This window comes from Rhinoderma darwinii, chromosome 7 (genome assembly GCF_050947455.1).
Source record: "Rhinoderma darwinii isolate aRhiDar2 chromosome 7, aRhiDar2.hap1, whole genome shotgun sequence".
NCBI lineage: Eukaryota > Metazoa > Chordata > Amphibia > Anura > Rhinodermatidae > Rhinoderma > Rhinoderma darwinii.
The window spans coordinates 135,305,096-135,317,667 of record NC_134693.1 but is presented as its reverse complement, the minus strand read 5'-3'; the positions used below and the strand labels follow the sequence as shown (position 1 = coordinate 135,317,667).

General features: G+C 42.8%; 1 protein-coding gene across 2 annotated transcripts in view; it reads right to left on the bottom strand.

Moving 5' to 3' along the window:
• Positions 1 to 7,988, bottom strand: part of LOC142656828 (rab GDP dissociation inhibitor beta-like) — a 69,995-nt gene extending 62,007 nt beyond the window's left edge. The window contains exons 1-3 of one of the 2 annotated variants that reach the window (XM_075831761.1): positions 7,892 to 7,988; positions 6,581 to 6,794; positions 2,474 to 2,571 (exon numbers count right to left, since the gene is read on the bottom strand). The gene's annotated coding sequence lies outside the window, so the exon portion shown is untranslated. The remainder of the gene's footprint in view (positions 1 to 2,473; positions 2,572 to 6,580; positions 6,795 to 7,891) is intronic. The other variant, XM_075831762.1, reaches the window with a different exon arrangement.
• Positions 7,989 to 12,572: the final 4,584 nt, after the last annotated feature.

Here is a 12,572-nt window from a genome sequence, read left to right as displayed (position 1 = left end):
CAGGAGAGCTGACAGCTCCTCTATACTACACCACACAGGAGAACTGACAGATCCTCTATACTACACCACACCACACAGGAGAACTGACAGCTCCTCTATACTACACCACACAGGAGAACTGACAGATCCTCTATACTACACCACACCACACAGGAGAACTGACAGATCCTCTATACTACACCACACAGGAGAGCTGACAGTCCTCTATACTACATCACACAGGTGGCATTTCCATTGTAAAATGAAACATTATTCAATTTTCTAATATTCTCTGTGTATCAATTCCTTATGGTTTTCAACATCTCTGTAGGCATTGAATGAAAACTGTCATTACTTTGGATGGATGAAAATGTGTTCTGGTCATGTGATTCTCAGACAGGTGCACTGTTCGTTGCAGGAGACATTTCTGATAATTGTACTGTATTTGGGGAGGGGATTAACAACTAAATTAATAATTGCTCCATCAGTTAGAGAGATAACAACATCTAATTAAATTGGAGGAGAAGGAATCATCCCTTAACAACCCGTACTAAAGTGAGTTAGGAGGGGGTAACCCCACTGTTGCCAAATCGACGGGCTCTAAATCCATATTCTTAGTCGAAGAGCAGGAAGATCTTGCGCTCAGCACTCCATAGAGATAAACAGGACTGCCAGAAACATCCGGGTGCACTCATTCAGCTGTTTGTGGCACAAGTTTGAACTCCTGGGCCACAATGCAAAATCTGTAACAGCCCCCCCCCCCCCCGGTTATCGTTCATGTGTCATTTATAGTCTCCTCCTATGGTACAGAGAGACCTTTCTAGCCCATAGGACCTGGGTGCGGCCTCAAATGCTGCACCCCCTATAAATATGTCCTTGGACCCCCACCTAGCTTACTTTAGGGCCAGTCTGATTGAGGGGTCATAAACGTTTTAAAAAATTAGTTTGTTGTGGGAGTTGTAGTTTGACAATAGTTGGAGAGACACAGGTTCGAGGTGACTGCAGTGTCCTGATGAGAGTCTTTATCTCTTGTCCTGACAGCCAGCTCTATGCTTTGCTGTGTAGACTTTTCAGTCTGCAGCGAGAGTAAAGTGCGGGGAGTAAAGACAATTAAAAGCTTTAGAGGGTGTCTGGAGGGCGATATTAGTGGAACACTATTTAAAAATGGAAACCCATAGAATCAACGAAATTGGAGAGTAAAATACTGGACTGAAGATTACTGTAGATGTAGCTTTCTGTATTCTGTACAGAACTTCCAGTGTGCCTGGGAGTTGTAGTTTCGCCATCGCTGTAACACTACAGATTGGTAACCACTGCTGTAAAAAACAAAAACAGCAGATCATGATTCAAAAATCTCATGTCTTTGAGGATCGGGGTCAGGCAAGTTGTCCTATTGTTTCTTCTGTATAAGCGGTGCCATAGGTGTCTGGTAGCCGCCTGTCTCCGTCCATAGAAGTTACATGTACCATAGAAGTCTTGTCTTTGAGGATAGGGATCAGGCAAGATGTCCTAATGTTTCTTATGTATAAGTGGTGCCATAGGTGTCTGGTAGACGCTTATCTCGAATCACATCTAAGTGACGGCCGTGCTTTACACGGCCCCATAGGCTTCTATGGGAGCCGTGCGGCCAGGAGAACGGCCCAAAATAGGGCATATTCGATTTTTTGATGGTCCAGTTTACCGGGCTGTCAAAACGTTGGCCTGTGAATAGCCCCATTTGGGGGTCTATTCTTCTTACTGCGGCCGCGTATTCCTGTCGTGTGAATGGGGCCTTACTCCACGTCTGCAATGTATGGATTCATGACGACACAAATTGAGCTGCATCTCAGTAGCTTCATTAGTTACCATTTATTGACGGGTGGAATCTATGGTCAAGACTCCTTGAATCAATATTTGTTTATTAAAGGCCACAAATAGAAAACTATTTCAGGGTCGGTTTGGCTAGAGTGTTGCCAGCTGTGTACACAGAAGACGTCAATATGAGGTGTACCCAAAATGTCTGATCTTCAGGGTCAGACCCTGACCCTTACCTGACCGGAATATACTCACAAAGGTCCGCTGGCTCCAGTTAGGAATACTGAAAGGGTATGTACACTTTTGCAATCATTTTTTGTATTGTTTTTTTAAAAATCTAAAATGAAAAATAAAAATAAAAAAAATCTTTTACTGTTTTGTGTATACAGCTCCTATGCAGCCCTAGGTGTATCCATGTTACAGACTACAAACAAACCCTGTGTGAGTCTGAACCTTCTAATATTATCCGTAGGTTAGCAAAAAGAGAAGACAGAGGGTGTGTAGTAACAGATGACTCCAGGATCAGACTACACACTAGGTTTGTTTGTAGTCTGTAACCATGGAAACACAGATTTGTATAGGAACTGTATATGCAAAACTGTATATTTTTAGTTTGATTACAGATGCATTGGAGCAATAAAATGATGATTGCAAAACACATGCATAGCTACAACCTTCCACGCTTAGAGGGTATGTATACCTTTGCAACCAATTTGGAAAATGAGCATTTACTGTCTGAATCCCTCAGTGATAACAGCTGACGGTGGGCAGTCGAAGCAGCTGGATCGTCTATCTGACCTGCAGAATGAAATAGACCCCTTTAAATATCTGACCCAACTAAATTACAGAATTTTTAATGCAGAATTGCTCAAGTAACAATTCCCTAATTTAATATTGTTATTGGTATCTGGTGACATGCAGAACATTACAGAATTAGGGTATGTTCACACGGCTTAGCAAAATACGTCTGAAAATACGGAGCGTATTTTGCAGACGTTTATTGGAGCTGTTTTTCAATGGAGTCAAGGAAAAACGGCTCCAAAAACGTCCCAAGTAGTGACATGCACTTCTTTTTTGCGGGCGTCTTTTTACGCGCCGTCTTTTGACAGCGACACGTAAAATAACACCTCATGGGAACAGAACATCGTGAAACCCATTGAGCAATGGGCAGATGTTTGTAGGCGTAATGGAGCCGTTTTTTCAGGCGTAATTCGAGGAGTAAAACGCCGGAATTACATCTGAAAACAGTGCGTGTGAACATACCCTTACTGTTTTTGAGTCTTCTCAGTCGCAAAATTAATCAAACATTCTTAAAATATTTCTCTGCAGTAGGATGTCACTGCAGGTAATGTTACCTCTAAGGGAATGACGCAAGTGTCTGTCACATGACTAGAATTTAAATAAATATATAGGCAACTTTAGTTTATTCCGTTTTTTACAGTGATACTGCTCTTCTACACCAAAAGCCTCAAGCCTATATTGTGTTAGGAATTAAATCCGTTCATCTAGGGCTTCCTGGTTCACAGACAGAATGCTAGAAGAAGAACAACAACAACACTGATATGGACAGGGGAGTAAGGGCTTGTTCGTACGTAGTGGAATTGCAGACGGAAAATACGCAGCAGAATACGGTAGCAGCAAAGTGGGTGCGATGTAACATATCTCATCCACACGCTGCGTAAAATTTCCGAGCAGAAATTCACCCGCTGTGCGTATTTTTTGGACCGCAACATGTCAATCGCTGCTGCGGAAAGTGGACTGAATTGCTGCGTTTTTCAGAGGAGATGTCACCATCCACAACATTGAGAAAAACGCAGCAAAATACGCACCATTTTCTGCAGCAATTCTGTTACATGTGGACAAGCACTAAGAGAGCAAAGATAGATATGAGATAGATAGATAGATAGATAGATAGATAGATAGATAGATAGATAGATAGATTAGAGAGATATGGGAGATTATTTTTAAAATTATTATAGAGGGTTCATAATAAAAGCTGGGTGAGAACTCTATGGGCACTGGCGGGTATTAGTGGTTGGCACCTTTTGTTTGTCAATGCTCCATCTATTGCAGCCTGATACAGGGCCCTTCCTCTGCTGGTGCTGATTGTACATAGTATATACATTACTGCGTACATTGAAATCTATGCTTCCTGCCATGTATTGACCGTGTAGAAATTTACTATAAGGCTGGGTTCACACGTGGCGGAATTTCACTTGAATTCCGCTGCGGACACTCCGCAGCGTTAATCCGCAGCGGAGCCGTTTCTCCATTGACTTCCACTTAAATTTAGAAGTGTTAGTTTAGACGATGCGTAAAATTCCGCTGCGGAGCATAGGCTGCGGAGCGGAATTTGGTGTCCGCAGCATGCTCTGTCTGTTGCGGAGCAGTGGCGGACTGGTTGCGGACTCATGGCAGAATTTCTCCATTGACTTCAATGGAGATTCTAAATTCCGCAATGAAGTCCGCAGCTGTCATGCACATGTTATGTGTGCTGCGGATGCGTCTTGCTTTTTTAACATGACATTTCTTCATTCTGGCTGGACCTATGTATTTCTAGGTCTACAGCCAGACTGAGGAAGTCAATGGGGCTCCCGGAATTACGGGAGCGTTGCTAGGAGACGTCAGTAAATAGTCACTGTCCAGGGTGCTGAAAGAGTTAAGCGATCGGCAGTAACTGTTTCTGCACCCTGGACAGTGACTACCGATCCCAATATACAGCAACCTGTAAAAAAATAGAAGTTCATACTTACGGAGAACTCCCTGCTTCTGTCTCCAGTCCGGCCTCCCAGGATGACGTTTCAGTCTAAGTGACGGCTGCAGCCAATCACAGGCTGCAGCGGTCACATGGACTGCCGCGTCATCCAGGGAGGTCGGGCTGGATGCCGAAAGAGGGACGCGTCACCAAGACAACGGCCGGTAAGTATGAAATTCTTTTACTTTCACTAGGGAAAGTGCTGTCCCTTCTCTCTATCCTGCACTGATAGGGAGAAGGGAAGCACTTTTCCCGCAGTCCGCAGCAGCTAGTCCGCATCAATTTACTGCACATTTTGGGCAGATCCGCAGCCGTAATCCGCAACCCGGATTAGGTGCGGCATTGATGCGGACAGTTGCGGAGGAAATCCGCCACGTGGGGGCATGCCCTAAAAGCTTTTGCCATTTTCAGTTAACCTGACGTTCTCAGTCGGATGGCGCTATATTTCTTTGGTAGCTCTTTTATGTGGCGCAAAAGATCTTGACTTTAGAGGGAAATGTTGCAGATGTGATTATAAAACTCCCAGTTTAAAAGGGGACCTGTCATTTCTCCTGACATGTTTGCTTTAGTAATTAATTGTATTCTTGATGAAATTACAATAGTGGAGAATCTTTTCTTACAACTTTACGATGTGCCGTTCCTCTGTTATTCCTCCTAGAAATTGATAAATAAAGTGACAACCGGGTGAAACCACTGCAGTCTCACTCTGTCAGCACTCATTGGACATTGTCAGTCTGTGTAGGGACACTCCCCCAATGGTAACACCTACTTGTCAATTTATTCATACAATTTATTCAAATAACAGAGGAATTGCAAAACGCAGAGTTCTAAGAAAATATGTTCCAGAATTGTTATTTCATGAGGACTACAAGTATTTACTAAAAACAGACCTGTCAGGAGAGCAGACGGGTCCTCTTTAAAGAGATGAAAAAATTATATTCGCACGTCACTTGTCCCTGGGAAAGCTGAGTGACAACCAAAATGGCTGCCATTAAGGCTCCCACGGGTGTTGTCACCCATATTTTTTTTAGTCCTGAAAGTAAATAAATAAGACCTGACTAGCGCACTAGAGAATGGGCCTAGGTTCTGATGTGACTATGAGGCTACAACAATGCCCATGTGGTAGGTAGCCCCATCTTAAAGGAACAGTACTGCAGCTCACTTTAGTTGACTTTAGTGTATATGAGTCACCCAGCTTTACCAAAACAGATCAAAGTGAGAAATGGCTAATGGGATTTTTTTTTTGGGGTGAAAAATGTATGTATGTCCGGCAGTTTACCCTGCGCTGTGCAGGCGACCCCCCCCCCCTTGATGTTAAAGAAGTGGGGGGCAGCTCCGGCATAGCTTGCTAGTAAAATGCCCCTTTTTGGTAATGTTTTCATGTCGGGCCCAGTCCGGGGGAGACAGCTGACAATGGTGGTTTGCTCTCATGACAGCAAATATTTGTCTTCAGTGAATAACTTGTGAAAGCCACGTGCCCTGCGGTCCTGAGAATGAAGTCTTGTGAGTAAATCCCGCCCCCCCCCCCAAGTGATTAACCCCTTCAAGGCAGCGCACAACCCGCCGCTTATCTCATTGCATGCAGTTTTTTTTCCTTTCAACTTTTTCCGTTTGGGTCCAAAAACAAAGATCCATCCTTAAAGGGCTATTCCATGAGGCCCCCATAGTTTACAGCCACAGCTCTAGAATGGTTACCTTATATTTTATCATATCTTATATTTTCCCACAATTCAATTTTCTTTTATAGGGCAGGAACCTTTAACTTTGTTCATCCTAATCCTCCTGGTTCATGAATATAATTCCAGGTCTAGAGAACCGCTAAAAATTCACTGACACATCTGCAGAGAGGGGAGTGGGGAGCAATGGAGGACACCTACAGTCCCGCCAAAATCACCTAGGGATTCGGTCACTTTCTATTAACCCCTTCACCCATACCGCACCGTCAGGGACTTTTTTATCTAAAATGTGCCCAGCATATTTATATATATATATTTTTATTTTTTTTATACAATAGTACCAGCTCATTATACAACTCCGGCCTTGATACATCACCTTTTAGATAAAATTTTCTGAATGAGCGACGCTGATTTGTCCGCTGTTTATCAGATACGAGGTTTCTGGTGTATGAAGTGCTTGGAATACGATCTGTCGCTCCTATCTACACCTTTTGTTCTTCATTCAATTTCGTTAAGAGCCCCTGTTCCTCGGCGGAGTCTCCATGGAAACCTTACTCCTATAGTGTACGCTCATTGCCAGATGAAATGCGCTTCATTCAAAGAGAGGAAAAATAGAAAAAAAACAAAACAAAAAAATGACATACATTTGGCCTGCGAGTCCAGGATCCCATTATCACATTGTTAACGATGTGCCAGGCTTTTTGAACAAACAAAAAAAAAGACGTAAAAAACAAAAAACAAGTAAAAATTTGATATTATTTTTGATGTGGAATATACGAAACTCCGTATGGGGGCTCATACACATGGTTGTGGTTCCACGTAAGCTCCATGTTATACGGAGCCATAATATGGCCCTCCTATAAATCCAACTTTTCTCAGAAACCCAAATTGTCCTATGCATAGTAAAAAAAAAAAAATATATAAAAAAAAAAAAAAGAATACAAAAATGTAGGTTTCTTGGAGAAGCCTCAGCGTGGACCTCTGGTATATAGCATAGTAAGGCGCTGTTCACACTGATGTTGCGGTTTCCATTTATAATGGAAACCACGACACATTGCCAGATCTGTTGTACGATGGATACCACCAGCGTCCCACCGACCCCATTGACTTATTATATGGTCCGTCGGGATCCATTGCAGTGCCTGTCATTTTGACAAGAAAACTAGCGCTGGGTAACAAACAATATGGCTACAATTACTGTTATCACTCAGCTTTTCGCAGGCACTGAATGTTATAAAAATGTCGAAACCAGCACAAAATGCTAATGAAGATATATTACAAAGATGCTGGATATAACATGCCAAAAACACTAAAAACGCATAGAATAGCGCAATAGATGAGCCAGTAACATGGCGGCTTCTGTTCGCCATCATAACGCAACTCTTTAGTGACAACATTCGCTTCCATACAAGATCATTTAAATTGCGATTGCGTGTCAATGACATTACAAATTTGGGAAAATCGAAATGCGTAACTTGGATCAGAAAATGCGACTCGTGACGCTCAATAATATAAAACGCTGCTTTTTTCTAGAATCGATTCATGGCATTGTATAACGCACGTATGATGCTGCCTGCACGCTGTAATCATTCTCATATCCAGCCTGGAGCAGCTGCCTTTAGACGCCACTAAATACCGGTTACGCCGCATTTTCTCACGTAGTCTCCGTGCATAAATGAATTCTCACCAGTGGCGGTGTTATCTTATCCATCTGCCGTGTATTGTTATCCTGTTGTTTTATTCTTTAGGTTCTACCGAGAGTATATCAGGAGCCCATATGAAATGATGACACAGAGTTTCTATGGTAACCAGGAAAATGTCACTGCATATGAAGTCTTAATCATTAGGCCTGGATTTTTTTTCTTGGGTATCCCAATGAAGGAATATAAGAAGCCAAGACTGAGGAATTTTTTTTTTTTTTTTTATCGGTGTTTGCATTGAAAGGAGGTCTCTGTCTTTTCGATAAAGTTCATTGAAACGAACATTTTTTTGTGGTGACGATTTGTAATATATTTTTCTCATGTTTTGTTATATTTTTGCCTCGACTAGGAGGACAACTCAGCCCATGGATGGGGTATGTCATGTGCACACTGAGCATGTATACCTTATCCTGGCATACTATCGATGAAATTGCACTTCAGCCTGTGGTGATTGGACGTCACGGTCATGTGACGTCATGTCGCTGTGGTTGCAATGGCACTGAGGCCTGGTGTATACCGGTGACGCATGGCCTGAGGAACATTTGAACATAAAGGGTAAGACCCTGTGCCGGCAGAGATGTGGCTGGAAACTATGCCGACATGCGGTTTTACCACAAATCGGGTCGTATTTTTTTAATACTTGTTATTATTTGCGCGGTTTTTGAAGGTAAAACCTTCTGAAAATCTAGTGTTTACAAAGTGTCAGGGTTGCCCATAGCAACCAATCACGTTACTTGCTCTGGAAAAATGAAAGCTGGAATCTGATTGGTTGCACTGATATTTTTTTGGTGCCTAGACTTGATTTTGACGCCTATTCCGTTTTATGTAACTTTATTTAAAAAATGTAAAAAAAAATGATATACACAAGTTTCAAGGAGATCTAGTTGCCCATAGCAACCAATCAGTCCAGATTCCTTGTTTCCAGTACTGCGCATCTCCCAACATTTAAATCGCCATTCGCAAGACATTTTAAGCCCCGCCCCCAAACCACACGCATGCTGCGCTATTTTTCCCATTAAAACGACAGCCACCACGATGGAACCCATCGGACTCTCATATAAGTCAATGGGATCCGTCGGGCGCCAGTAATATCCGTAGTAGGACGGATCCGCCGGAGCGTTGTAGCTTCTGTTATGAACAGAAGTCACAATGCAAATGCGATCATAGCCTATCATCTTTGTAACATATTTTCATCTTCACTTTCTTTTGCTGTTTTGATTTATTGCATTGTTGATGGAAACCATCAACAAGCAGGTCAGATGCTACTGAAGACTCTTACTATAGCTTTATTTTTATTCTAATTATGGACGGTGTACCGTAACACAGTCTGCAAATCAGCTCATTAACAAAACTCAGTGTTGCTACCTGGAAACCACAAACAAGTTGCTGTTGATGGATCTGTTGTGTTATCTTTACTATTATTACATTATTAAGATCTTAGCCGAACATGGAGCTTTACTTAGTAGATTCAATTACTGACAGCATTGAGACAGTGAACAGGTCATCATTTGGAAGGTAAAGGGTCACAAAATAGTAGTGGCTCCTTCTCATTTGCTGCCCAGCATGTCTGTCAGTCTTTACTGTAGCTCTTGCATTCTATTCGTGAACCAGAAAGCTCAGGATGAACAAGTTCTCTGAAGTTGGGAAACGTTTGAATTTGTGCTGCCCTGCAGGAACGGTGGGGGGACGGACACAACTCTAAATGTCTGATTACTTTTTTAACAAAGCAGAAATTCTGAGATCACAAAGTAGATTTTTGAAATCCTAATTTCGTTGTACCTGAGGGAATCATTTTGCTGCTTTTTATAATCCTGTGATAATTTTGGCATTATCAAAGTGGAACCTTGTCGGGTTTCTTTGCCCTCTCCAGAAATCTTAACATTTCCAAGAATTCGGCTTTATTTCCCCTCCCATTATGACGCTCACGTTGGGTCTTCGTGGCCGATTCAGATCTCCCGATTGGACAAATTAAAAGAATTACATTTACTACATTAAAAATGTCCTTAATCCAACATCCATGGGACCTGAAAAGTGCCGTATTATCAAATATTCTGGATTATCAGACAGTCATAGAAAAATGGAACAGAGAAGTAGGTAGGATCCAGCGCAATGAAATAATTTTCAAAAAGTATATTTAAAATGGAAACTTGTTCCAATTTTATTGAGTGATATCATAAAAAACGGGAGTTCAAATCCCACGGAAGAAAGGTGGATGTATGGAAGGAAGATAGGTATATATAGCCTACGCGTTTCAGACGATCTCCTCGTCCTTAGTCATGACTCAATTAAATTATTTAAAGCAACACTCCAGGCAAAACCTATACAGGTCCTGAGGGGCGGGGCATGACACAAGGATTCAAAGAACACCAAAGAAAGAATCCTGAGTGAAAGCCTGAGGGGGTGGAGCATGACTCCGGGATATCGCCGTGTATCAGTATTACCCGGAGTGTTCACTTAATGTATTTTTATTGCTGCCCCGTAACATTCATTTCACTTTTTCTTGCTAGAATATAAAGTTTTTCATTTAATATTATCTATCAGAACATTAGACTATCAGTAAAAAATGTTGCAGGCCGGGTTACGGTGCGAGCGCGAGCGAGGAACTCTTGACAAGTGCACCTTATTAAATTCAATTTTTGAGAACAGCCAGGGGAATAAAGCGAGCAAACCTGGAGGACACATCAAAGCGAGGAATCATCAAAGCGGAAACAAATGCAGTAACGCCGCCGTATCCGAGCCCTGTATAAAGAGAGCGCGTTCACAGGTCTCCGTGTTACATCCAGACGAGTGAAGCTGAACGTTCAGGATCACAGGAGCTTGTTTGATGCAGAATTTGTAAGACAGAGCTAGCAGAAAATACGGTCATATTCTGTCCAACCGTTTCTTGGTTAAATCTGGTCCTGGGAAAGCTGGGTGACAACCAATATGCGATCTTACAGTTTGTCCTGTCCATTTATACAGGCCCGGCCCCCAGGTATGGCATTTTTATCACACGTAGTATATATGACCCCCTTCATCACACAAAAAAATAAATACAGACCCCGACCCCTAAATACAGACCCAGATCCAATACCCCCAAACAATACAGCCCACACCTCCTAAATACATAAATATATACACCAGAACAAGTCCCCTAAATAAATACAGGTCAGAGCCCCTAAATAAATTCAGACCCCCTAAATAAATTTAGACCCCAGACCAGAAACCAGAAATAAATGCACACCCACTAAACAAATACAGACCCTAGACCAGGTCCCATAAATAAATTCAGAGCCCCAGACACCTTGAACTATTACAGAACCTAGACCAGACTCTGCAGATACTCAGGCGCTGCCACCGACAACTGACTCCAGAACCCTACATTCAGACCCAGACCCCTAAATAATACAGACCCCAGACCAGATCTCCTAAATAAATACAGATCACCTAAATATATACCCCAGAGCAGATCCCCCTAAATACAGACCCTAGACCAGACCCCCTAAACAATTAAATATGTACCCCAGACCAGACCCCTTAAACTTATACAGACCCCACTCTGCAGATAATCACCTCTTTCCGTTTCTGCAGTCCTCTTCATTTTTGGGTACCACCACAGTCAACGGACACCAGGCCCTCTACATACAGACTCAGACCCCTACACAAAACAGACCCCAGACCAGGGCTCCTAAATAAATACAGGGCCCCTAAAAATATTTATACCCCAGACTAAATCCCCAAATTAAATACAGACCCCAGACCAGATCCCTAAAACTTATACAGACCCCAGAACAGACTCTGCAGATAATTTCCTGTTTCCATTCCTGTAGTCCTCTTCACTCTCGGGTACCGCCACAGTCAGCGTTCTTTCGCCAGCCTCGGAGTCAGGGCATTGTCTGCGTGGCACCCAGAAGTGAAGAGGACTGCAGGAACGAGGAGAGAATTTCTATGGGACTATCAAGCGCTGTCTTTGGCAGCCCCATAAAAATGAAAGGAGCGATGGCCGAGCATGCCCACTACCGCTCCATTCATATGGGGCTCCCAGGAACAGCAAGGTGAGCCCTTTCTCGTGATCGGTGGGGGTCCCAATGGCTGGACCCCCACCGATCAGATATTTATCACCTGCTGTATCCTGTCGATAGGTGATAAATACTGATTATGGGAAAACTTGAAGTCAGGGAATGCTGTGTGACAACCTGTTTGGGACCTGTCATGGCAGCCATATTGGTTGTCATGCATATTTTTTTTACCGGGGGAGGGTTGGTCAGTAAAGGACAGCTCCGATTTTACAAATATTGAGTTCATGTACATACATCTTACACCTCTGCTCATGTTTCTTGTGTGTGTTGGCACTGAAAATCCCAGCTTGGCAGACGTGTGTGCCGTTTCGCTGCAGGGGGAGGTGTGTTTCTTAATTGTGAAACATTTGGAAAGATATTTGGAAATTGTTTAAAGACGCTGTAACCTCTAAAGTTATAGAAGTTGTCTAATGACCTATCCATGGAAGGGGTTGTCCACTTTTTACAATCCCTTTTCATTAGAGGGCTCTTCCAAAATAATCCGACCGCTAGTAGTTCCAGCAGCAGGACGACCTGCGATCAGCTTCTCCTGCAGCGCCACCACAGGGAAAAAGAAGAATTACACATACCCGCCTAAATCAATGGTTTGTCAATGTAATGCATGACGTGT